Source organism: Puma concolor, chromosome A2 (genome assembly GCF_028749965.1).
Source record: "Puma concolor isolate L17-30 chromosome A2, mPumCon1.1.hap2, whole genome shotgun sequence".
Taxonomy (NCBI): domain Eukaryota; kingdom Metazoa; phylum Chordata; class Mammalia; order Carnivora; family Felidae; genus Puma; species Puma concolor.
In genome coordinates, this window is record NC_141668.1 from 61,030,977 (window position 1) to 61,056,028 (window position 25,052).

Consider the following 25,052-nt stretch of genomic DNA (forward strand, 5'->3'; position numbering starts at 1 on the left):
AGCAATTATCTATAAGGGAAAATTCATCCTTTGTTCAAAACAGCTTGACATCAAGTGTTCTTTTTGATTACACTCAAATAGTTGAGGCTGAAGCTTTGAGTTTAAAAATCAGCCAGATACATTTTAAACAAAAATTATATGAAAGAAACAGGTAATATAAAAATACACACAACATATTTCACTGTTTAAGTTTCAGTGTAAATTAGTGTTTTTAATTATAAAAGGCTGTGCAATCAGTTCTGAGTTACAGAAAAAGTAGAAGGAACATTTTAAATGTTTGCTGATACTGTACAGGTGCCTTTTGATATTCAATAATGAGAGATTTTAAGATAATGTCTTTGAGCTAAAAATCTGTTCTGTAAAAATTTTCTAAAGATCTTGGGTTGAAAGATATGTTTTCTGGTTTTCTGTTTCTTAGCTGTTTGCTAATTAAATATATACAATTTTAATTGCTTTCTGTTACTGCAAAGGAAATAGGAGAATATGGGTGAATAGCTCTCTCAAAGAAATTATATAAAGAATCAGTTCTATAAATTCACAGAAATAATCATATTCTACTTTATGCTTGTGAATTGTACTTCCATATTTTATTTGGTTATGACAGTTTATATAAATTTATTTAGGGCCTAAACATTCTCTTTAATATATGGACTAATTAGAAATGTTGGCCACTGGTCACAGAAATTTAGAACTTCCTAAAACTAGTATATTATCATGTCTACCAAGAAAACCTAAATTATTTTTTTATAATTTAATTATTAGCATTTGTCCTTATTTTTTTTTTTTAAATTCTTTTTTTTTTTTTTTTTTTTCCCAACGTTTATTTATTTTTGGGACAGAGAGAGACGGAGCATGAACGGGGGAGGGGCAGAGAGAGAGGGAGACACAGAATCGGAAACAGGCTCCAGGCTCTGAGCCATCAGCCCAGAGCCCGACGCGGGGCTTGAACTCACGGACCGCGAGATCGTGACCTGGCTGAAGTCGGACGCTTAACCGACTGCGCCACCCAGGCGCCCCACATTTGTCCTTATTTTATCTTAGTACAGGAGTTTCATTTTTCTGGATCTAAGGAGGGTTTTTTTTTTCCTATTATCTAAGTAGTCAAAAGGACTGTTGGAAATTGCCTCATTTTGCCAATCATTCAGAAGAAGCATTTGAATTTTATAACTTCCTTTCCTGATCTAATCCTTCAGACACACACTAGTGAAATTGTGATGCACCATGAGGTGGAAAGATCTCTGGTTCAGGAGTGGTAATTCCTAGGCAACTGTTTCACATTGTGAGTTAGCTGGACGTTAAACATCATTGAATTTGTTTTTCTTTCTTGAATTTTAAAGCCTTACTATTTCTTCCTTAAACTGCCCACATTCTTGTTGTCTAAGTAAGCATGCTCCTCTTGGAATGCTTAGTACACTGTAAAAGGCAGTCATTCTCTCCCTTTATGAGAAATAGTTTACTTAGGTAAATTCACTTTCCTGGCCCTCAATTTTAGATTATGATTAGCAATGTTTAGTTACGTAAATATATTAGACAAAAGTAGGATTAGAAGTGTACAGTTAAAGCTTGTTTTCTTTCAAAAAACTTTTATTTCTTGGAGAATAGATTGAAGTATTTCTGCTTTATGAGTTCCTGTCCTTCATTTCTTTATTGTTAATGTAATGCAGGTGCTTTTCAATGTGCCCCAGCAGTATTTTTATCCATTTGAATGATATCTTGCCTTTTATAAGTTAGGGAATATATAAACCAGGTATTAAAGTGGAAATAAGATAACATTTCCATGGTCTTTTTTTATCTGTATAAGACAGGCATGATGGTACTGTTCTGCCAGCTAAGAAGTAGTACAAAATGTTTCTGGAGTTGGATTTCAATTTTTTAAATCTTAGGTGCCTTAAATTTCCCTAACAAAATTTGGCACATATATGAGCATTGATTACAAGTCTTCAGCTGTGTGTGGTTGTGATTTTTATTTGAGAAGCCCCCTCAGGGACCATTGGTTGGCCAAGTAATGTCAGCCTAGTCTTACTGTAACTGCTTGGGTAGTCATCATTACCTGTTTGTCAAGAAAGTTGATTTTCATTAACAGTTTTGTAAATAAAGTCACATAGGATATATTCCTTTTTTCCCCTTTAGAATGTACTGATTAACCTTAACCTTCAGTCTTACTAAATTGAACTGGTGAATTTATTTGTATAGACTGAGATTTCTTTTTTTTAGACTTTTAATAAACTATTTCTGAGTCATTGAAGTTTGAACTCTCTTGTGTTAATAATAACTGTCATCTCTTTTCATTGATAATGTCAGTGTCACTTCTGATTTTGGTGCTGTCAGTCATGTGTGTTTGTGTGTGTTTCATGTCAGTCTTAATAACTTGTAACAGTCTGGATTCCTATTTATGCAGGTTGAATGAGAGTGAAAAAACTGACGTTATGTACGAAAATACTAATGCCTGTCAATTTACAATTTTCATGTTGTTGGTCATGGGAATTTATTCCAGTATAGTACCTGTTAATAATGGTTTGTGTCCAAGGAAGCATCTCTGATTTACATTTCATTCCCCATCATAGAATGCGTTTTCTCTGTTCACTTAATTCTAAATAGCTTCACAGTAAGTCATTAAAACTAAGCCATATTGTCTATCATGATTCAGGTTGTAAGAAGTATTTATGGCTATCAGAATGAGCAGCTAACTTAGCATTGACTGCAAATCCTCTGTTTTTCCAGTTCACTCAAAGAGGATGTGGACTCATGTTTGAACTGTTTGGCCTGATCTTATTTTACCTATATAAATAACATAATTTTATATTTTACCACTTCAAATTATTGCATGGTGCTTGGTGACTATCATCCAATGCCAAGAAACACATCAAGGAATAAGAAAAATAACTATGATATTTTAAGTACAAATCAAAACAAGATAAAAACAAGATCAAAGAAGAAAAAAGCAAATATTCAATAACAAATATTCACATATTTACACAGTGCACTGAATACACAGTGTGGAATAACACTATGCAATCCATGCTTTCTAGCAGGATACAGTTTACCAGGGAGGATGGTCATTGAATAAATAAAGTGATAGGAGGAAGGGGTAAGAAGGAAAGCTTTTGTAAGAATGTTATATTTAAGGATAGAGAGGAAGTAACTAGATAAACAGATGGAAAAGAAATATTGAGGCACAATGAAGAGCCCGAGGCAAGATATGCATAGTATATTCAAAGAAATCAAAGAAGTCAGTGAAAACTGAGTATTCTTATACTTATTTTAAACAAAGGTGTCAATGGCTCAGAGATGAACTTGCTTATCCCAGTAAGATAGCTAATAAGTAGAAATCTTTCTTACTTCTTGGAAAATCTGGGGCAGAAAATATTTTAATCTCTTAATATATTTGGGATATTGATCACCCTCCATATAGGTAGTATCTGTTAATAGATGTCCAAAATAAATTACAAGATTTATTTCCTGTGCTTACAGAGTGTATCAATTAGATGATGAAATTGAACTGAGTCAATGCGATCACCTAGGAGCAACAAATAGATATCAGTTTGTCTTATGACCTAATGAATTTTCCACGAATTCATAGAAATTGGTGATGACAGTGGTTGGAAAAGACGGAGAAAGCTTTCTTGAAGAGATTATGAACAATATTAGGGTTGTATTGTTATGTTGAAAAGAAAAGCAAATAGAAAGGAATCGACAAAGATGAAGCGATGGGAAGGAGCGGATCTTAACAGCATAGAGTGTTGGGTTCATGCCAGTGGAGAGCAGAGAACAAATTAGGCCATGCTCTGAGTCTTGTGAAATAGTCCAAAGAATTTAAAGTTAGCACTGTAGATAGTAAGGAGATACTGGAGGTACTAGAGGCCAGTGCATTTCTAACTAACTGATAACTAACAAACATTGTGGAAATTCCCTACCTTATGGTCTATTAAAAATAATTTAGGCAATAACAACAGTATTGGAAACATTCATTAAAAAGAACCATTTAAACAGAGAAATATGTATCACTTACATCTCCTTTCTTTTAAGGGTCTGCAAATGAAAACAGGCAAAACTGATATAATTACCAAAGCCTCTTGAACAGAAACATAGGTTTAATTTTGGATATTTGGATAAATAAGTATAACATTTAAAAAATAGTGAAAGAAGGGGGAGCCACAAAATGTTCTTGTTTAGATAGAATGTGATCAAGGGAGTTTTGCAGTTTCTTTTAACTGGGAAAAATTTAATGTGGGATTTTGGAGATTTTAAATGAAGGAGGAATGATGACAATGTAGATACAACCTCCTGGCCTTGTTCAATCTGAAGATTTTACAATATGAAGATAGACTGGCATCTATATCTCTCAGTCTCCAGAAGGTTCTGCCAGTACACCTGGCAGAACCACTACAGAAGTGTTTCTGACCAAGCTCACCCACATGAGCTATGCATTTTTGTGTTTGGGTTCTGTTGATCTTCATAGCAGTCAGACTGGAGTGGGTGGGGAGAAATGAGAGAGAGAGGTGGAAGAAAGCAATTTTGGCATTTTCAAAACCTCATCCTAAGTATTTTCTAGGGAAAGGGCTATTTTTGATTTTACATTTACATGTGGGTTCCATCTGACGAAACGAACATAGGAAGTTAGTTAATTGTTGATGTCTCATGTGTGGTGCTTATATATGTAGATTGCTGCTATAGCACATGCAGTCTGATGTTGCTGTTCGATCACTGGAATATGTTTATGGCATTGATCTGGTTCCTGGAACTGATGATGACTGAACATATTTTAGAAATATGGCTCTTTTTCCCATATGTCATAAATAAAGTATCTGGCTTTAATTTATACAACGGATTTAAACACACTGTGCTCCTCGTACTATTGCTAGTTCATTTGTATAACTCAGATCATTTAATCTCTGAGTGTTTCTCTTTTGTCATGTGTAATCATAAATAAAACTTGCAGGCTTTATTAATTAAAAATATACAGATGGTTGCATTTTTCTGGGAGAGAGGGTTGGGGAAGATGGCTAGAGAAGAATCATGAATCTTAGTTTTAGGTAAGAAAACAAATGGTGAGAAAATAGACTTATGAAATCGTTCTACAGAAAAGTAGCTTTCAGAGTCTTCTCTGTTTTTGTTCTATTCTGTTTTCTATAAGTAAAACTCTGCCACTGTTACAGAAAATCGTTTTTAATATTGACACATTGGAAATGCATTATACATTTCTTAATCACTAAAATATAAGCTCTGTTTAACAGACTGTGCAAAAGTGAGAATGTTTTTTGAGAAAAAGGCTTAAAGTAAAAGTGTTTTTATAAAGCTTTTAGTGCCAAATTAAGGTGAATGTCCCATCAATAGGATATCCGGTCAGGTGAATGCTTGCCTACTTGGAAAATAGATTGGATTTAGATCTTAGATCCCTACTCAGTAATTCACTAAGAGCAGGAATAATTAAGTGGAGATTTTAAGGCTGACGTATTCAAATCCTCAAATGATGGGCTCAATCTCTCCATGTACTTATTTGAGAAAAAAGGACTGAAAGCACATAAATGTTTTAATGATTCAGTAAGATAGTGTGCATGAATATATTAACTAAATGAACCACCAGAAAATAAGCATCATGACTATTCTGTGCCTTTGGGCAGAGCACCTAAACTCTGAACATAATAAATATCATCATTTATAAGATAAAGATAATACACCCTCACAGGACTGCTACAATCAGAATATAGAGATTATAGTACAAAAGCATTTTGGAAATTGTCAAGAGGGAGGAAGCAAAGATGATACCCATGTTTCTGGCTGGACTTCTAGTTTATGATGGGGTCTTTAACTACAAACCTGACATGAGGCAGGAAGCAGATTCGAGGGAACAGGTGATGAGTTCCATTCTGGCCATGATGATTTGGATGCTGAAACAACTTTAGTGCAGCAACCCTCAACTTAAAGTCACACACAAGGCACAAACTGTCACTGGTTTTGCTGTCAAATGTTCTACCCCTGAGCTATGCCCCCTTGTCACTGGTTTTGTTAAAAATAAAATAAGAATTTTGCCTTTATCACGTGCATACCTGTTATGGGTAAAATGTCATTTTGTCGGCTACTTTGACTAAATCACTTTTTCATATTATATATTTTATATATATATATATATATATATATATATATATATATGGTACCTAAAATAGACATTTTTTTAAAAAAAGTTTATAGATTTTGAGAAAGAGAGAGAGAGAGAGTGCAAGGGTGGGAGGGGCAGAGAGAGAGGGGAGAGAGAGAATTCCAAGCAGGCTCTGTACCATCAGTGTAGAGCCTGATGCTGGGCTCCATCTCATGAACCGTGAGATCAGGACTTGAGCCAAAACTACAAGTCAGACATCTATCTGAGCCACCCACATGCCCCAAGGACATTTTTATCACTACTCTTTCTTCCTGAGTTGGAGCAAATACATATATTCCTTCGTGGATGATCTTTGGGCATTTCTGTGCTGTGATTGGTTAATTGGTGTGTGGACTTAATGATACAAACAGCTCTGAGTGAATCACATTCTTAAAAGTGAATATATTTAATCTGCATTTTCATGAAATTTATTTCTTCTAAATAAGTGAGCTGATGTCTAGCATCATAAATTTATAAAATTTTCCAAAGCATTATTTTCACCTTGGAAGAGCCAGAATTAAATTTATATTTACATTGTGTATTTAAACCATATTTATGTGGATGAAGTCGGAACATATTTCCTGGTAACTTAATCAGCTTTAATCTTAATTATGTTTAGGCATGAGCTTGTTGAGTTGATTTCACTTGAGGCTCTCTGTTGACCAAAGGCTTTACATAGGCAGATCCAACCATAATGCAGGAAAGAAGAAACCTTGACAAGAGATGTCACTTTGTAATTAAGGGGAAGTCCAATGGCAATCAATTGAAGTCTGATTTTGGGAAATTTGAAGACAATAGTAATACCTATGAAGAGGCAGGGAGGAAAGTATGGGCTTGAGAGAGAGTGGTGGGTTTATGATATTTTCATTTTTCTAAGATGGGAAAACATGATGGTGTTAAGGCCAACATAAGTAGGTGGCAATATGATGAGAGGAGATATTCCATAGCATAAGGATGTCGAAGTAGCAGGATAAAGAGCATGCTTAAGCAGCGGGGCTTCAAGGGGTAAGGATGACTGTAATGGAATCCAGGGAGAAAGGATGTTCCCTCTGCAGCTACATTGCAACTTGATCTCAGGTTCATGAAACTCCTGTCTGATAGCTAGCAGTTTCTCTTTGAAAAAGAGAGGCAAATTTTAAGAAGAATGACATGAACAGTAATATCCACCTGGAAAACATCGTACCCCTCAGTACTTGAGTAAATTGTGAGAGTAATAGAGCCAGTACTACTCCATTTAATGGGGGCTACTTATTTAAGAAACTACTAGAAGTCATAGTTTAGCCCTCAAACAGAATTCTGTGGGTCCCAGGGCACAGCAGGCAAGCCTCAGAGAGGTGGTGTTGATAAGCATCCACAGGAGGCAAGGTCGGCTTTACAATAGGTGGCCAAATTACTTAAAGCCATGAAAACACCGCCAGAAATGAGGTCTTTTTTTAAAAAAATGTTTACTTATTATGGAAACAGAGCACGAGTGGGGGAGGGCAGAGAGAGAGAGAGGAAGACAGAATCCGAAGCAGGCTCCAGGCTCTGAGCTGTCAGCACAGAGCCCGATGCAGAGCTCGAACCCACAAACCGTGAGATCATGAGCTGAGCCAAAGTCAGACACTTAATTGACTGAGCCATGCAGGTGCACCTGTTATGTCTTTCTCATTGAATTTAAAATGCTAGGAAAAAAGCATTCAAAAATTGCTTATCTACCCACCTGTTTATTTGTAATACTAAAAATTCCCTTTTTGAGCACTTATCTACAGAAAATCAATTTATCTTGTAGCACCCCCCCCACCTTTTTTTAATGAGCAACCTTTGGCCATAAAAATAGAAGAGAAACTTTACCACAGAGTTCATTTCTAAAATGAATTATAAAATATGTATGATTGGTGCAAAACAGAAGTTTTTATTCTGAATGGAGTCGACTTGAAAACTAGCAGAAACTAGACTGTAAAGCTTCTTTGGAGTTGTGTCTACCACGAAGCTGGGATCCCATTAATAATATTTCATGTATAACAAAAGAAACTGGCAGTCTTCTTAGTTTTGTTAATGATTGAGAAGTCATACTCAAACTACAAAAATTTGAAATGTGACCTAACCATTTTTGGAAAACATATGGTTCTTTTTTTGTATCTTTGCATTTCTCTTTTTATAGGGTTTGACACAGGAAACATTGTCACATCCATTCTACATAAAAGTTTGCTTACCTTTGTCAGCAAATTATTTTTATATGTAGATACAAAGATAACTTTTTTAATATCAAGTTTTATAAAATTTGCTATCCAAAGGCTTTACACTTCAGAAAATGAGTTTGTCATTATAAGTATTAATATTGCTAGTTTTAAAAGTTCTATTTTGAGGATTATTTAAATTGGATTAAAATATGTATAGGAATAAAGGAATACTGGTAGTTTTTTTTTTTTTTTTAATGTTTATTTATTTTTGACGGAGAGAGAGAGACCGAGCATGAGCAGGGGAGGGGCAGAGAGAGAGAGGGAGACACAGAATCCAAAGCAGGCTCTAGGCCCTGAGCTGTCAGCACAGATCCCGACACGGGGCTTGAACTCACAGACTGAGAGATCCTGACCTGAGCCGAAGTCGGACGCTCAACCAAATGAGTCACCCAGGCACCCCAAGATTGTTAGTGTTCTAATTTCTGATACAGTATGTATCAGAGTAAAGGACTAAGCTGCTCTAACAAAGACATCCCAAAGCAGTGGCTCAAATAAGATAGATATTTATTTATGTTTTGGCTAACAATCCAGATATATCATCTAGGTTTTTCAGCAGCTCTGTCTCATGCACATGGCACCCCTGCTACTTTTAATGCGTAACTTCCAAAGTCATTGTTTGCCATTGCTGTCAATAGAAATGGAAAGAAAAGAACATAAGCTTTGGGCCAAAGATTTCCTCTGAAGCAAGTCAAATAAAAGTTGCTCACATCATTCTTGATTGCCCTCCGTTAGCAATGAGGCATCAATCACATGGTCACATACGTAGCTAAACGAAGCTAGGAAATATACCTATCCAGCAGCCGTGTCTCAGCCACATTTGACTATTCTGGGCAAGGGAGGAGAAAGTCTTTAGTGGACAGCTAACAAGATCTAACACAGGTACAAGTACAGTAAAGGAGAAATGCACAGTTTTAGGAGCATCATTGCACTCCTAGAAATAATTTGGAAAGTGAGGTTTGGGGTTGTCTCATTAATATTATTCCAGATGACTGTGCTATTGTAGATTCAGTCGTAATGCATGAAGTTCATGTAACCGATTTTCTGTAAAACCAACAAACCTTCTTAAAGGAGAGGATAACAATATAGAAGGAGATAAAAAGCCATGTTGTAGTTAGATTTTCACGTATACTTGTTTGACCTATACCTGTTTTCCAATTGCTTGAATTATTTTCCTGAATTAACTGTTTATTTTTAAATGTATTAATAAATATGCATTTCCACGTACTATGTTTGGTATTGGGTTTCTTCCTGCCTAGAACTTTAGAGTTCAGAAGGGGGAAGTGTATCTGGTGACAATCATGTGTAATACATGAAATAGAGAGGTGGCAAAGAGGAGGTGTTTCAGAGAAGGACTCAGGGAATAGATGATCCTAATGTGCGGTATGAAGAATGGAATAGACTGTCAACATTTACAAAAAGGAAAATAACAAAGCAGTGACATTAAAGGAAGAAAAAAAAATGTATGTTCAAGTACATGGGGTCTGGGGAACGTCAAATTAGGCGATAAAAGTAGAGTGAAGGGCCCAGAAATGGGGCAGAGTATTCAAAAGGACCGTGGATGCCACACTGATATGTCAGTGAGACCCATGTGGTGATTCAAAACCCCTGGTGTGTGTGAATGCATTTCTGGGATTCATGTCACTGTGGAGAAGTTCTTTCAAATGGTATTCTAGAATATTTTCTCTTTTTTCTTAGCTTTTAATCATAAAACATATCACCATAAAAAATAAACCAGCTGATTTATTAAGCTCTAAATATGAAATTCAAATTTCAGGGTATAATAGTATTTTTTAAATCTGTTTTTTGTTATGTAACAGAATAAAAGTTCAGTCTACATTTTATTTATTTATTTTTTTTTTTTAAATTTTTTTTTCAACGTTTATTTATTTTGGGGACAGAGAGAGACAGAGCATGAACGGGGGAGGGGCAGAGAGAGAGGGAGACACAGAATGGGAAACAGGCTCCAGGCTCCGAGCCATCAGCCCAGAGCCTGACGCGGGGCTCGAACTCACGGACCGCGAGATCGTGACCTGGCTGAAGTCGGACGCTTAACCGACTGCGCCACCCAGGCGCCCCCAGTCTACATTTTAATATGCAATAAGGTTTAAATCTTTTTTTCTTAAATAGTAAGTATACAACAATACAATTGTATCCATCATTTTTCAATGAGAAGAGCACTTTCTTTTTTTACATATAAAATGAGTTTAAAGACTGAGATAACTTTTGTTACACAGTCTCTGCTAATATAATGATCTAAAATGAGCATTCTTTTTTGTCTTCAACCTTACTAAATGATGAAGCATTTCTCATATAACATGTTGAGAAGATTTCAAAACTTCATAAAACTTTCCAAGGAAGGTTGTGGGTAACGGGTAGCTACTGAAGGTGTTCTAGCCAGAGAGTAATGTATTACATTACTTCATGGTAAGATTCCTTTCAAAGCAGCTTACAGGATGAATTGAAATAAAGACAGGTAGAAAGAGAAGTGACTACAGAAAAGTAAGGTCAGGTGAGAGGTGAGCGCAGGAAGGGTGGGGAGGAGCTCAGAAGGTGCAGTCAAGAGACTCATTAGGGGCAGAATGGAGACATCTTAGAGAATGAGAGGGCAAGGTGGGTTGGGGACCCAGAATGGTGCATGGTTCAATGGTTCAGGCTTGCAGCCAGTGCAGGTGGAAGCCAAGCAGAGGAAGAGGGAACATTTTAAAGGGGAGCTAACACATGTGTTCAGTTTTAGAAATTTAATTAATATTATCTTATTAGTATATTGACAAAGATGTTCATATGACTCAGTTTTATGCTAATGCCGACTTGTAAGCAGAACATATTGTTTCCATGTGAGAACCTTCTCCCAACTCTTAGATGTCCTTCCAAGTACTTCCTCCAATTCTAGTTGCTTATCTTCCTCATGTCTGTGTCTCCCAATCAGAATGACAAGAACACGCTTATGAATTTCACTTCTTGGCTCTCTAGGGAAAATACATGCGCTTGCGCGTGCGCGCGCGCGCGCACGCACACACACACACACACACACACACACACACCACATTTGTGCTCTGAAAGATTTCCCTGTGCCTCACAAAGCACTAGAAGTATTTCTTCTCTTTCTCTTCCTGTGACTTGCTTCCTGTGACTTGCTTTGAAGTCTTTGTTGTCAGGAGAATTAATTTGAGTCTCTCAGAGCATTGGAGCTAGAGTGAAAAAACTTGTCTTTGCTGTTAACTTGTGTTAGGCAGAAGATGTCACTCTTTTGGAGCCTTATTTCGCTATTTATAAAATTAAAGGATTGGATTAGATAAGAGTTTCTTAACTCTTTTGGCTCTTGACCTCATTTAGGGGATCCCTAATATTACATGGAAAATTGTATGTCTATTTATTGAAGCACTTGTCTCCAACAAGATCCACAGCTCTCATCAGATTCTTAGGGTTCTGGGCCCCCCGAAATAAAAACAAAAAACACTAGTATGATCATTGACATAGCCACTGGATTTGTTGCCATAAAGCTGCTATTTTTTGATGGTAGCAAAAATATTCGGCATGGCATAATAGTTTTCTTAGATGTAGCCCTATTCTAGGAATTCATTCTTAAGTTATTCTGTTCCTTTTAGTGCCTCTATGATCATCTAAGATGCCACCTTAATCACAGCATCAGGTCTCTGAGGGGGAGGATGGAGTGGGGAAAATCACAGAGGCCAGTGGGGGGAGGATTCTGTGTGGTCAAAACCTCTGCCACCTGATTCTTGAGACTAGGGGCATGTTTAGATTTTCTTCCCTTCACTTATGCAAGCCGCAAGAAAGGATGTGAAACCCTTGGCACTGCTAAAAGAGTTGCCGATGTCTGTCCTGGACAGAAATTGGCTGCAAAGTACAAGCATGAACAAAACTGGCCAAAAGCTTGTCTAACTCAGAGCAGTGACAGTTACAGAGATAAAGTGAGTGAGATAAAGCGAGAATGAGTGTTGACCTTAGAGCTATTTTTAAGTCTGAATGTTGGCCAGTGCTCTAATAAACTAACCCAAACAGACTTTGTAAGTTCCAGATAGCATAATTATATACTGATGACTTTTTGTTTCTCCATAACTCCATAAGAATATATAGAGTTTAGCTTCATTTCTGTTTGCTTAATTTATAAACAATGGTTTAGTCTTCTAAGAAATTTTCACAGGATCTATATTGACCTTAATCATATTTATCTCTGCTGCCCCTTGTCCTTGATTTCCCTTTTTGTCTCTCCCATATCCTAGAGACTATGGATTCTCAAAGTAACTGAGGTTAAATGATCCAGTTTTGTTCATTTGTTTGTTTATGAAATTGTGATTTTACCCAATCTATGTGTTTTTACCACACATACTTATTTATTAAATTGTAATTTTCCTCAACCTGTCATTTTGTTTTTACTGTATATACCCACTGAGCAACTTGTCACGATGACTCACTGGATTAAATCCAACAATATTTGAACTGGTCTGTTCAGTGACCTGTTGAGTCAACTGGCCTGTTGAGTGAGTCCAGTGACAACTTGCTTGGAAATTGCAGGAATGCTATTTGCAGGAATTTCTGCAGCCCTAAAATGACAGGGCACTTGATAAATGTAGAATATGTATGATCATGATAGCTGGCCTCTGGTTTGGTATGAGACATCCATAGGCAAGTAGACACAGTGCAGCAATGCATTAGTATTCAAATGTAATAACAGTTTACACATTTTTAAAGAATCACTGATAAAATATTAATATAGAAAAGCAGTGATCAAAAACAACTACATTAAAAAACTTTTTTTTTTTTGCTCTAAAGTCTTGAGAACAAGAAAATCTCAAATGTTGTCTCCAGTTGTAATCTGGTTGACAAGTCTAAGAAATTAATTTATCAGTGATTATGTAATTAATACTCAGGCACACTTTTTTACTCTTTTGTGGCAAAAGTTTAATCTTGTTACTGTATTTAGACATGATATACATAAGCATTCCTTCCCATTCAACATGTAATTTTGGAAACATATAATTCCTAATGGGGAATCAAGTCTCTAAAACTTAACCAGAGCCCGACAAATGTATTTACATTTGATTCCTGGAAATGAAAACCTTGAGTTCTGTTTTTGTTTGATTCTGGCTCACTGTGTTAAAATTAGGAGGAGGCAGGCCATGACCCCAGTTAGCATCAAGTCATAGTATTTAATGTGAGATGGAAAGAGCAATTTCAAAGCAACTTAACATTTTAAAACTTTCAAGGTGTGACAGGGGTTCAGTCCTAACATTTAGTATCTTCACCATGGTGATTTGTCAGTAGAATCCCTTCTGTGTATTCCCATGAATAGCCATTCTATGAATCTTTATATAGCCTCCTTAAGAAGACAGGTGTTGGTCTTAATAGTTAAAATGAGTTGTAAAGATTCTAAAGTAAAAAGGAAGTTGCTGATTATTTCCAAACGAGGGGAAATTATTAAGTAGATTCCCATTCCCTAAATATTCTGTGGAGATTGTACAGCACAAGGTTTTGATAAACCTGTCATTAAAAAGTCATTTGCTCATTTGAAGTCTTAATTTGAGTGTATGAGTAAAAGGTTTTAAGTAATTATGGCTCAAAAGCACTGTGACTATATGAAATAGCACCAGTTTTTATTGTATGTAGAATGTCCCAATAAGATGAAATGAGCTTCTATTAATACTTGATGTTTCTATTTAAAAAGCTAAATGATTATACGGATGTAGTTATAACTTTAACTTTTATGAATACATTTGGTGGTATCTTCAAGAACTATTTCAGTGAATAGGATACCACATACTACTTTTTAATAAAAATGTTAAGCTTGAATCCTAAATTTTGAAGAAACCGAGAATACTAGATAAAGGCCTTAATGTTCTCCACACTAAACGCACTGCCTTTACATGACCAGTCATGTCATATTTATTACCACGTAATTAGAAATCACTGGCACTGGCCTGTAAAAGATACCTGCATGTTTCCTGGACATCCCATATAGAATGCTCTTCTACATAGGGCATTCAATAACACCACCATAAACTTGGTCTGTCTTTCCATGCTGTGGCAAGATAAAATGCCGATGTTCTAACTTCACTACCTAATAGCTTCTCTGGAAAGCATTTAAAAGTAGAGATTTTTTTTTTTAAAGTATTTTTTTAACGTTTATTTATTTTTGAGACAGAGAGAGACAGAGCATGAACAGGGGAGGGGCAGAGAGAGAGGGAGAAACAGAATCTGAAACAGGCTCCAGGCTCTGAGGGGTCAGCACAGAGCCCGACGTGGGGCTTGAACTCACGGACCGTGAGATCATGACCTGAGCCGAAGTCAGACGCTCAACTGACCAAGCCACCCAGGCGCCCCTAAAAGTAAAGATTTTTAGCGGTAGATGACAGAGGCTCAAGTGAATGTTAAAAGGTCTAATTGGCTTTATTAATTGATGCATGAATCAACAGCATCCAGTCTAGGAAAATGTAGCTCCTAGGAATTGTGGAAATGGAAGGATTTTATGGGCAGAATTGGATGGGACAGTTAGCAAAACAACGATTGTTTCAGGCAAGGTCACCTTCCCTGAGAGGAAGAGAAAAGGGTCTTACTAGATGGATTGCCTCATCATCCTTTAGGGAACGGAGAGGGCCCCTGTGACAGATTACCTCATCGGTGCTGACCAGAAAAATCCTGACTGACCAGGACTAGTTTCTCAGGAAGGCTGAGATTACAAATAGGTTAGGTATTAAGCCCTGGTTTGGGGACTTGACCTAGCACAGGTGATGCCATTTGAGGCCTGTGTGTTTTTTTTAACCCTGGAATTCATCCCAGGTGAATCTGAGTCAACTCAGTTACTTCCACATCACCAATGGCTTTGTTCGTGGCTACGTGGTGAAACAAACCATATGTAGACCTGACTTTTTTTAAAGCCCATGTTTGTTCTAAAATCCAATTTTGTTGTGCATAGATGAAATTCTGGTTTGTGTTTGCTATGGATTTCTCTTTATTTAATATCACACTTATAATGATGCTTACAAAATACTGTTTATGATAATAGGCTGCTTAGAGGTTACTTTTCTTTCTTTCTGAAGATAAAGTAAAAAACAAAACAGAAGATATTTTCAAACTTGGAAATAGTTAACTTTAAAATTAAACTTGAGGCTTTACTGATCCTTAACACGCAATATTCATTTTTCTGGATATAAATTGTTTCAAGCCCAAATGGTGCATTAAGATGTTTCAGAAACTTTACCGAAACACCTTATTTTTGTTTACCACTTAAAATTGTTTTCTCCTGCATGAACTGAAACCTTGTGGTTATAGTCGTTGCTTATCCACTTGTTTCACTGTAGCATATCAGGTAGGTTTTTATTGTATTTGGCAGACTTGTTTATTTAAGAAAGCCTTAACAAACATTTTTGAAATACTAGTTGGCAAGAAAATTGAGAAAAACAAAACAAAACAAAACAACTTGTTCATACACACAGGTTTGCATGATTGCCCTCTCCTGAGGCAACAGTGTCATTACTTTTTACAAAGGGTTAGAAATGAGAGCTGACAGTCATTTGCAGATCAAATCCTACTTCGTTTGGCAAGTAGCCACATTCTCTGGGACACAGTCTACTTAATTGGGCCACACGTCTATTGTCTTCTAATTTAAGTTTTTTTAGATTCAAACACTCTCGAAGAAAGGCCACCCCCTACTATCACGTACATACCAAATTTTTATGCTGTTTTTATATTAATACCATAGAATATTCCAGAATACGCCTTCATAAGCTTTACAGAAAGACTTAGAGATTTGCATATGAGATGCATATCTTGCAGTTGATTTTGAATTCTATTTACAACTATTTTCTGCCTTTGCTCTTTTCCCTTATGATGGAAAGTGTGATGGGATTAAATTATTGTTAATACAGTTCACCCTTGAACAGCATGGGTTTGAACTGTGTGGATCCACTTATATGCAGATTTTTTCAATAGATACAGTACCATACTGTAAATGTATTTCTTTCTAAAGTTTTCTTAATATTTTTTCTACCTTTATTGTACGAATATAGTATATAATATGACCTACAAAGTATGTTAATCGACTGTTAATGTTATAGGTCAGTCTTCTGGTCAACAGTAGGCTATTGAAGTTTTGGGGGAGTCCAAAGTTATGCACAGATTTTCAAGTACATGAGAGATAAGCGCTCATAACCCCCATATTGTCCAAGGATCAACTGTATAATGATTGCTGCATATGACTGTCATCACTAATATCATTAGGAAAAACATTATAATAATGCCCCTTGTAGGGGAACTTTTTGTTTTATAATTTTTGTTAGTATAATAACAGAGATAATTGAAATGAATATTATTTATTTGCAGGATAATAATTTCTGTATATTTATCCTTTGTGCCCTGGTTTTACTTTGTAATCACACTCTAAATATTTTGTATTAGCCAGGAATTCATAAATATTTCATTGTTGATAAAGAGAAAAGAATTACTTTTAATGAAAATGAGAATTACAGTTTCAGAGTGGAAAACATATCCTTCCCAAGTTTTCTGGAGAATATATTTTGAAGAGAAAAAAGCATGTATGTCCAACTCTGCTGAAAGTGTTGTGTATGTGTAAAGATAACTTCAAAGGAGTTATATAAGAAATTGCACTGGGGGAGATGCAATGTGTGTATAAATAAGTGCCACATGAGATAGTGCAAGTAGCAGGTGGAATAGATAGTTTAAGGGCTAGAAGAGACAGATCATTCTGCTCAAGGGGATTGAGAAATGCTTTATGGAATAGATATCAATATCAAATGCCTAACATTGAAAATCTAAGGGGTGCCTGGATAGCTCAGTCGCTTGAGATTTGGTCTTTGGCTCGGGTCTTGATCTTGTGGTTCACAAGTTCGAGCCCCACGTTGGGCTCTGTGCTGACAGCTCAGAGGCTGGAGCCTACTTCAGATTCTGTGCCTCTATCTCTCTCTGCCCCTTCCCTGCTCATGCTCTGTCTCTCTTTCTCTCTCAAATAAAATAAAAACATTAAAAAAAAATCTGAAAGACCACAGTTACAAGAATGAGGGCAGGAGCTAAATAATCATTGTGTTAATTAAGGGTATGACAAGCCTTGCAGATAATTGGCAAGCCTTGCAGATAATTAAGGGTATGGCAAGCCTTGCAGATAATACATAATTGTAGCACAGATTTTACTGTTGGATTTTTAACTAAAGCAAAACTTATACTGAGAGTAATAGATTTTGTTAGACAAGTAATGACAAAAAAAATGGTAGAAAGCTTGAGATACTTGTACTGTGCCTTCATTTATTCTTTGAACGATACTTTTTGGAACTGTATTATGTGCTGGGATAGGTAAAAGGCACTAAAATAAGGCAGATGTGTTCCGACCATCAAAGAGCTTAGAGTATAACTGGGTTTAGGTAGGGAAATTCATGTTTTACTGTTTTTGGATGGCAAGTTCTGTTGTTTAATTCTTGAACATAGATAAGTAGGCAACTACTACGTAAATAGCATCAGTCATATGAAAGCCATGCTTGGCAGAAGACACGCATGCACAGAAGAATGGAAGCATGTGTGGTTACAAAGTTAGGGCATGTTGTAGTCGCACATACTTACATCATGCTACTGATGGAAGGTTTGATTTAAAAGATAACTCCTTGGAGGTTGATAAGGAGGTGGATGAGAGGCATGTGGCATGTGTCAGGTGAGTGCTTTTCCAAAAGCTAGGGGCTTGCCTCTTGATGTGAGAGGGTGAGTCTGTCACTTGTGACATCATCCCAGTTTTATGATTTCAAAAGTGATGAATGTAAAGTTGATTAGGTTCTATTAAAAATTCAAAAATGATAAGTTATGTACGAGATACTCTGTTGCTTAAGGCTTTTGTCCTCAATTTTTTAGTATAAAGTATGTGCTATTTTACTTGTTATTTGAGGCGTTTATCTACTAAATATTCTTTAGAGAGGAATGCATTTGATGATAAGCATAGATACTGATCGACAGCATATAAAATATAAGCTTTAGCCAACTTAGTAAGAATAGTGGCACCCCCCCAAAATGCCCATGCCCTAACTCCTGGAACCTGCAAATATGTTACCTTACATGGCAAAAGAAAAGTAAGGTTGCAGATGTAAATAAGGTTGCTAATCAGTTGACTTTAAATAGGCAGATGATCCTGCATCATCTGAGTTGGCCCAATGTATTCATAAGGGTACTTAAAAGTGGAAGACGAAGGCAAAAGGCTCAGTGATGTGAAGCGAGAAAGATGTGACCAGCTATTGCTGGCTTTGAAGATGGAAGGGGGCTACAAGCCAAAGAATATGGGTAATTTCTAGAAGATACCTAAGATAATAAATTTATATTGTTCTAAGGTACTGAATTTGTGGTAATTTATTACGGCAACAAACAGAAAACTAATACATAAATATTTAATAGTGGTGAGGAACATTTACAAGTTACTGTTAGAAAATGCTTGTAACAAAATATATATTAGTGACAACAAGAAGTTGGAGAATAAAATGTCAAAATTAATAGAATTTAAGAGGTTCCTGGGTGGCTCATTTGGTTAAGTGTTCGACTTTTGATTTTGGCTCAGGTCATGATCTCAAGCTCCAAGTTGAACTCTGTGCTGACAGCATGGAGCCTGCTTGGGATTCTTTCTCTTCCTCTCTCTACCCTCTCCCTGCTTGTGTGCTCATGCTCGTTCTCTCTTTCTCTCTCTCTCTCTAAATAAATAAATAAATAAAAATTAATTATATTAGAATTTAATATCATAGTTTAAAATCATGATTTGTTGTTTAGAATAAGTGTGAGCCTTAGAGTACTTTTTTTTTTTTTTTTAATATTTGCTGGTGAAGCAACAGTTTGAATCTAACCACATGAAGCTCATTGGCATGATTTAGGGATTTTTAAAAGGGGATGTACATATTTTTAAATATAATGCAGAATTATAAAAATATGCTGGCACCCATATTATTTGGATATTGACAGTATAATAAAGTACCTCAAATCTGAGGAATCATGTTTTCTATGTCATGACATTGGTGAAAAGATTTCCTTAATCCTTATTTTCTTAAAGTTTCTAATATTCAAAATGAAGTATGTGTATCTTTGTGTACATGTCTGTGTGTGGGAATGTGTGCTTTAACAAAATAAGAATCATTTTCTCTGGGTTACAAATGGTACCATAATGAGCTTTCCCAGGAAAAGTTTTGGTATTGGGGCCAGGTCTCCTGTATAAGGGATTGAATAGAGGACTATATATGTTTCTGCAACTTAAAATGAACCACGTGCAAAATACATTTGGACTCTTAAAGCAAATGTGCAGTTAGTAATTTCTCAAGAATTTTAAAGAGCGCCTCATGAAGGTTGTCAGTGAAGAGCTAGCAGCTGATTGTCCTTTCAGAAATATTCCTTATCTTTGAAAAACTTCTTTTTGCCTTGGTTTTCCAGCCATTAGTCTCTCCCAAGAGAACTTTGAACTTAGGTATCACAGAAAGTTCCAGGGATATCAAACACTTCACTTGGTACGTGCTTCCATAACACCGAGGGCCTTCCCATTTAGGTTTAAGTTATAAAGTGTGTTTCCAAAAGCTTAAATCTTTCAAAGTTAGCCAGTAAACTGCACTGTGGCTGTTGTATACAGTGGAATAGAATATCTTATTTGGGAGAGACATTAGTTTCTCCCACTTCGAGGTTGATACTCTTCCTGAGATCAGAAATTTTGTCTCTGTTAATAAAACAATATTGCTGGACTGAGATTTAGTACAGGTAAAGATAAATCTCACTACTTGCTGCTTGCTTTATCTCTTTGAATTTAAATTTCCTTTTCTCTCTCTTTGGACCCTTTTGTGGCCTACTTTCTGGTTGTGAGGCTCAAATGACATAATATATTAGAGACTCATGTGAAATAATCTAAGGCATGGGTTTTCAGTATTTTCTCCTCTGCACCACCCACCCCCCCCCCCCCCCGCCCGCCAAAGTTAATGACTGCATGGTGAAATTTATTGGCAAAATTATGTTACTGTATAATACTCATGGAAACTGATGATTTATATTGACTTATAAGATGCTCTCAGTAGTCAGGCAGCAAAGAAGCCAGTTTAACCCAGCAGTTCCCAAACTTAGCAGACTATGATGCCCTTTTATCACAGAACATACAGTACATGTTGTTTAACGTTGTTTGGAAACTGCCTTCATGCAGAAACTTACATGTAAGGAAACTAAGGCCTCAGGAGTTTATGGTTGGAACACGGCAGTGGAGGGAGGTACTGCACCTTTACAATCAATTGAAATTCCTTTATTTTCTTCTTTCATTTTGCAGGTAGAGAACCACAGAGGTTTATAAAGGTTTCTATGGGACTAGGGATTTCAGAAATAATTCTTAGTATCTTTAATTGCATAACTTTAAAAAATTTACTTATTGTTAGTACTATTATCGTCGTCATTATATCCCGTTTGATCTTAACTCGCCTCTTTTCAAAGTGTTTGTGGTGACTCTAGTAAAAATTGTGCGTGACATCATTTATTTTATGAATGCATGCTAATAATTATATTTAGGTCTAAAATCATGTCATAGTTTTGTGGAAGACTTAGATAAGAAATTGTAAAGTTTACTGTGACCATAAATCAGCTGCATGAATCAGCTTCCCCTTGGTTGCAAACTTTATCATAGTTGTGTTTTCCAAGGTCCATCAGTTCTATTTAGACAATAGAGGCCAACGTGTTGAAGGCCTGATATTGTGTGCTCCAGTGGTTAGCAGTCAGGCTTTATCTCTTTAATTGCCAAGGCATGTCCCTGAGGTAGTATTTATTCCAATTTTATAGGTAAGGAATCCGAAATATATTTTCTTGACTCCCCTGTTTGTTAGGAGAGCCATTGTTCTTCTTGTTACTTGAATGCCACCAAGAATCCTAATTATTCCTCCATGTTCTAGAGTCAGTAGCTAAGTGCTCTGAATTCTAGTTCTCTATTTCTGGCATTTCCCACTTCCATTTTTTATTCCTAATGTGACCACTATAATTTAGGTATTCATTGCCTCTTAGGAGTTGCTGGGATAGTTTCATAGGTGGTTCATCCAGTAATGTCTTTTCTGAAAACTGTCCTACATCCCACAGCTAAAATACCTGACTACATCTGTAGATTCCATTGTTCATACCATTGTTACTGTGTTGGGCTGCTATTAAGAGACAATGATGAGGGGACCTGGGTGGCTCAGTCGGTTAAGCATCCGACTTCGGCTCAGGTCATGATCTCATGGTCCGTGAGTTCAAGCCCCGTGTCAGGCTCTGTGCTGACAGCTCAGAGCCTGGAGCCCGTTTTAGATTCTGTGTCTCCCTCTCTCTCTGCCCCTTCCCTGTTCATGCTCTGTCTCTCTCTGTCTCAAAAATAGATAAACATTAAAAAAAAATTTAAAAAAAAGAGACGATGATAGGTACATTAGTGCTTTGCGCATGACTAAGGAAACCATAGTTTTTCAGTCATTCCTCTGTCAGAGAGAAATAGACTTTATGTAAATATGACTTCAACCAGAATTAAATGTTCATCATTCAAGGATTTCTTTTGGAGGTAAGTTGCACATCCAGTGACCTTATTTGTACTTTTCTCTTCAGTTAGGAACTTGCTTCTGTGAACACTTAACATCCTACTTAACCCCTAGCTTAAATGGATATCATGCATGTTCATAGCTTTCTGTGCTACACTTTTCTGGGACTTGTGTTTTTATTGACTTGTGTCTCAAAATTGTTACATAAGAGAAGTCTTTAATTCTCTGGATGTCTTTGATAAAATCTTTCCTGAATAATGGAAAGTTTTACCCTCTAAATACCCTGAAGCATGCATTTCAAATCACTTTGGCCTTCAAGTACTTTACTCCCAGAGAAGATTACATATGGGTTAATTTTTTTTGTTTGTGTTTTCATTTCTACGATGGAAATGCAATCATGGTTCTGATGGTCGTGGTGTGGAGTTTGTAAACTGCTTGACATAGATGGCACATGCTGTTCTCGGTGCTTTGTATTTAGTAACTCAGCCAATTAGAACATAAAGAATATCTGATATTCTTCCCAACTTAATTTTTTAACCATGAGGTTCAAGTAGATTATAAAACTGCCAAGCCTACCTGATGACAAATACTTACTATAGTTTTTCTTGGTCTATTTCAAGCAATTGTTACTCATTTTTAAATCATCTTGGTGGAACCTTACAACAATTCTTGTCTGAGGAGGAAGAAACTAAGTTATAGGTGAACTAGGGTTGAGATTGATTACTCTTTGCTCTGGTGATTTTATAATGCATTAATGTGCTAAAATCGAAAAGTACTTAAAACCTCATTAGAATTTAACACAGGACAGGGTTTTGAATTATGCATTATTCTCAAGAGATTTATTACAGACCTATACTTATAATGTAGGTGGTAAATTTTGAGTAGGTTAGGAAGATAGCCAAAGAAATTTAAAATATAGTGTATGAATATAAACGTGGAAAACTCTTATCACAGAGTACTTTCCTTAAGATATGGGGACTATTTTCGAACAATTGTTTTTCCATGCCTACCTCAAAATCAATAGTTTTATTATAATTTATATTTAAATTACCAGCATATCAATGAATAAAGTCTTTTTTGTACTATATAATTTCTTTAATGCAATATAGAACTTTATTCTTGAAATTAGAAACCTTTTCATAATAAGCATGGTCCTGTATTTAAATTGACTATGTGCATATTTTGTACTCAGCGGAAGATCCAGGCTTGTCTAAAATTATGCATACAAATGCTTTGGGGTTTTTCTCATCAAGGAATTTGAAATGTAGTTAAATAAATAATCTTTCTAGCACTCTGATAATTACTAGCCTGGGAAAGATAAGAATTATAGTGAATGGTTGAATATATGATGCCTTTTTGCTATGCCCTTTAAAATGAAATATTTTAATATTCATATTTACATAGCTCACTTAAATCTCTTATGTTTAATATTTTAGATTTGTTAGTCTTTGTAAGAAAGTAAATCAAAATTTCTGTACAGCTTTTTGCTCATTTAGGGTCCATTTTTTTTTACTCATTTACATAAATTAGAGAAGAAAAATATATAAAAGCTGGTTCTTGGTGTTTTGAATAAATTCAAGTGGTGAGTATTGGTTAAATATTTAAGAAATTGTATAATTAAAGCCTTGGTGTCAAAATATTTTATTTTATAAATTGTTATACAATATTTTTCTTAAAAAAGAAAAAAGAAGATATGGGGGTTTGTGGATGCTCATCTCCACCATTCTAACAAAAGTAGCCATGTAAATGAATGATTGGCCATGTATCAGTGACACATAGTAAAGACTGAAGGAACCTTGATTTGTTGTGAGGGCCATAGTTTGCTGACCCCTGACATGGAAGGAGGAAAGTGAAGCAAAGTGTTTGTTTGTTTGTTTGTTTAAGTTTATTTATTTTGAGGGAGGGAAAGGGGCAGAGAGCAAGAGAGAGAGGGAGAGAGAATCCTAAGCAGGCTCCGTGCTGTCAATGCAGAACCCTAGGTGGGTCTCAAACTTACTGATCATTAGATCATGACCTGAGCCTAAGTCTGGTGCTTAACTGACTGAGCCACCCAGGCACACCAACCAAGAGAAGGTTCTTAATATTTGGTCCATTGATCACTTTTAGACATTAGCATGCAGAATGTTGTGCACTGGTTTCTTTTTCTTGTGAAATGTTTCATGCCTGTCTTCACTGCCTGAGTGATTATGCCCCCCAAATATTAAAAAGCATTCTATGTATTAAAAATGGCAGGGGCGCCTGGGTGGCACAGTCGGTTAAGCGTCCGACTTCAGCCAGGTCACGATCTCGTGGTCCGGGAGTTCGAGCCCCACGATGGGCTCTGGGCTGATGGCTCAGAGCCTGGAGCCTGTTTCCGATTCTGTGTCTCCCTCTCTCTCTGCCCCTCCCCCGTTCATGCTCTGTCTCTCTCTGTCCCAAAAATAAATAAACGTTGGAAAAAAAATTAAAAAAAATAAATAAAAATGGCAAAAGTTTATAAATAAATGTGTCCTGGATTATTCAAACAGATCTCTAGGAGATGCTGAGAAATAGTTAAACCTCATCAAAGTTGCCCATCAATTAGAAAGCCAGTTCCTACAAGACTGAGTAAAAAGGATTGTAAAAGGTGATGGTTTTGAAACTATGCTCTACAGAAAAATCCAACAGATTGCTCACGGGCTTCTGTGGGTGATGAGGGAGTCAGAAAGGAAAGTGTCACTGCTGCTCCTGATTCTTCAATGGAGGCAATTCACCTTTGTGTTTTATTTCTTTAAGTCTCTGCATATTAATTAATATAAATATAAGAAATGAGATCATACTTCTTGAAAACTAGTTGTGTAATAGTAAGTTAATGAACAATTTACTGTTGTTGTTTTCTCCCTAGCCTGTACAGTATTTCTTTGGATATACTTTATCATGGGCAATAGTTCTACTTGACACTTTTTTTTTTAACAGAGAATTTAATAATGGCAAAGTAATATCAGTCTTAAATTTAGTCATGTCTGTGGGAAATATGGCTGACCAGACTATGAGTCTGTTAGCCATAATGGTACTTTTTTGTATTTTGGAGCAGGTTTTCTTTCCCTGGAAAAACACTACACCTATTGAAGGTTAGAATTGTAATTCCAATGTAGAAAATTCTTCCAAGTATCTACTTTGGGAATATTTAAGTAATATTATTAATTCTTAAGCTGTATAGCAGAT

The 25,052-nt window shown here is 36.1% G+C and overlaps 1 protein-coding gene across 3 annotated transcripts in view; it reads left to right on the forward strand.

Moving 5' to 3' along the window:
- CRPPA (CDP-L-ribitol pyrophosphorylase A) overlaps nucleotides 1-25,052 on the forward strand; it is a 325,844-nt gene that overhangs the window by 258,788 nt on the left and 42,004 nt on the right. The gene's annotated exons all lie outside the window — the stretch shown is intronic.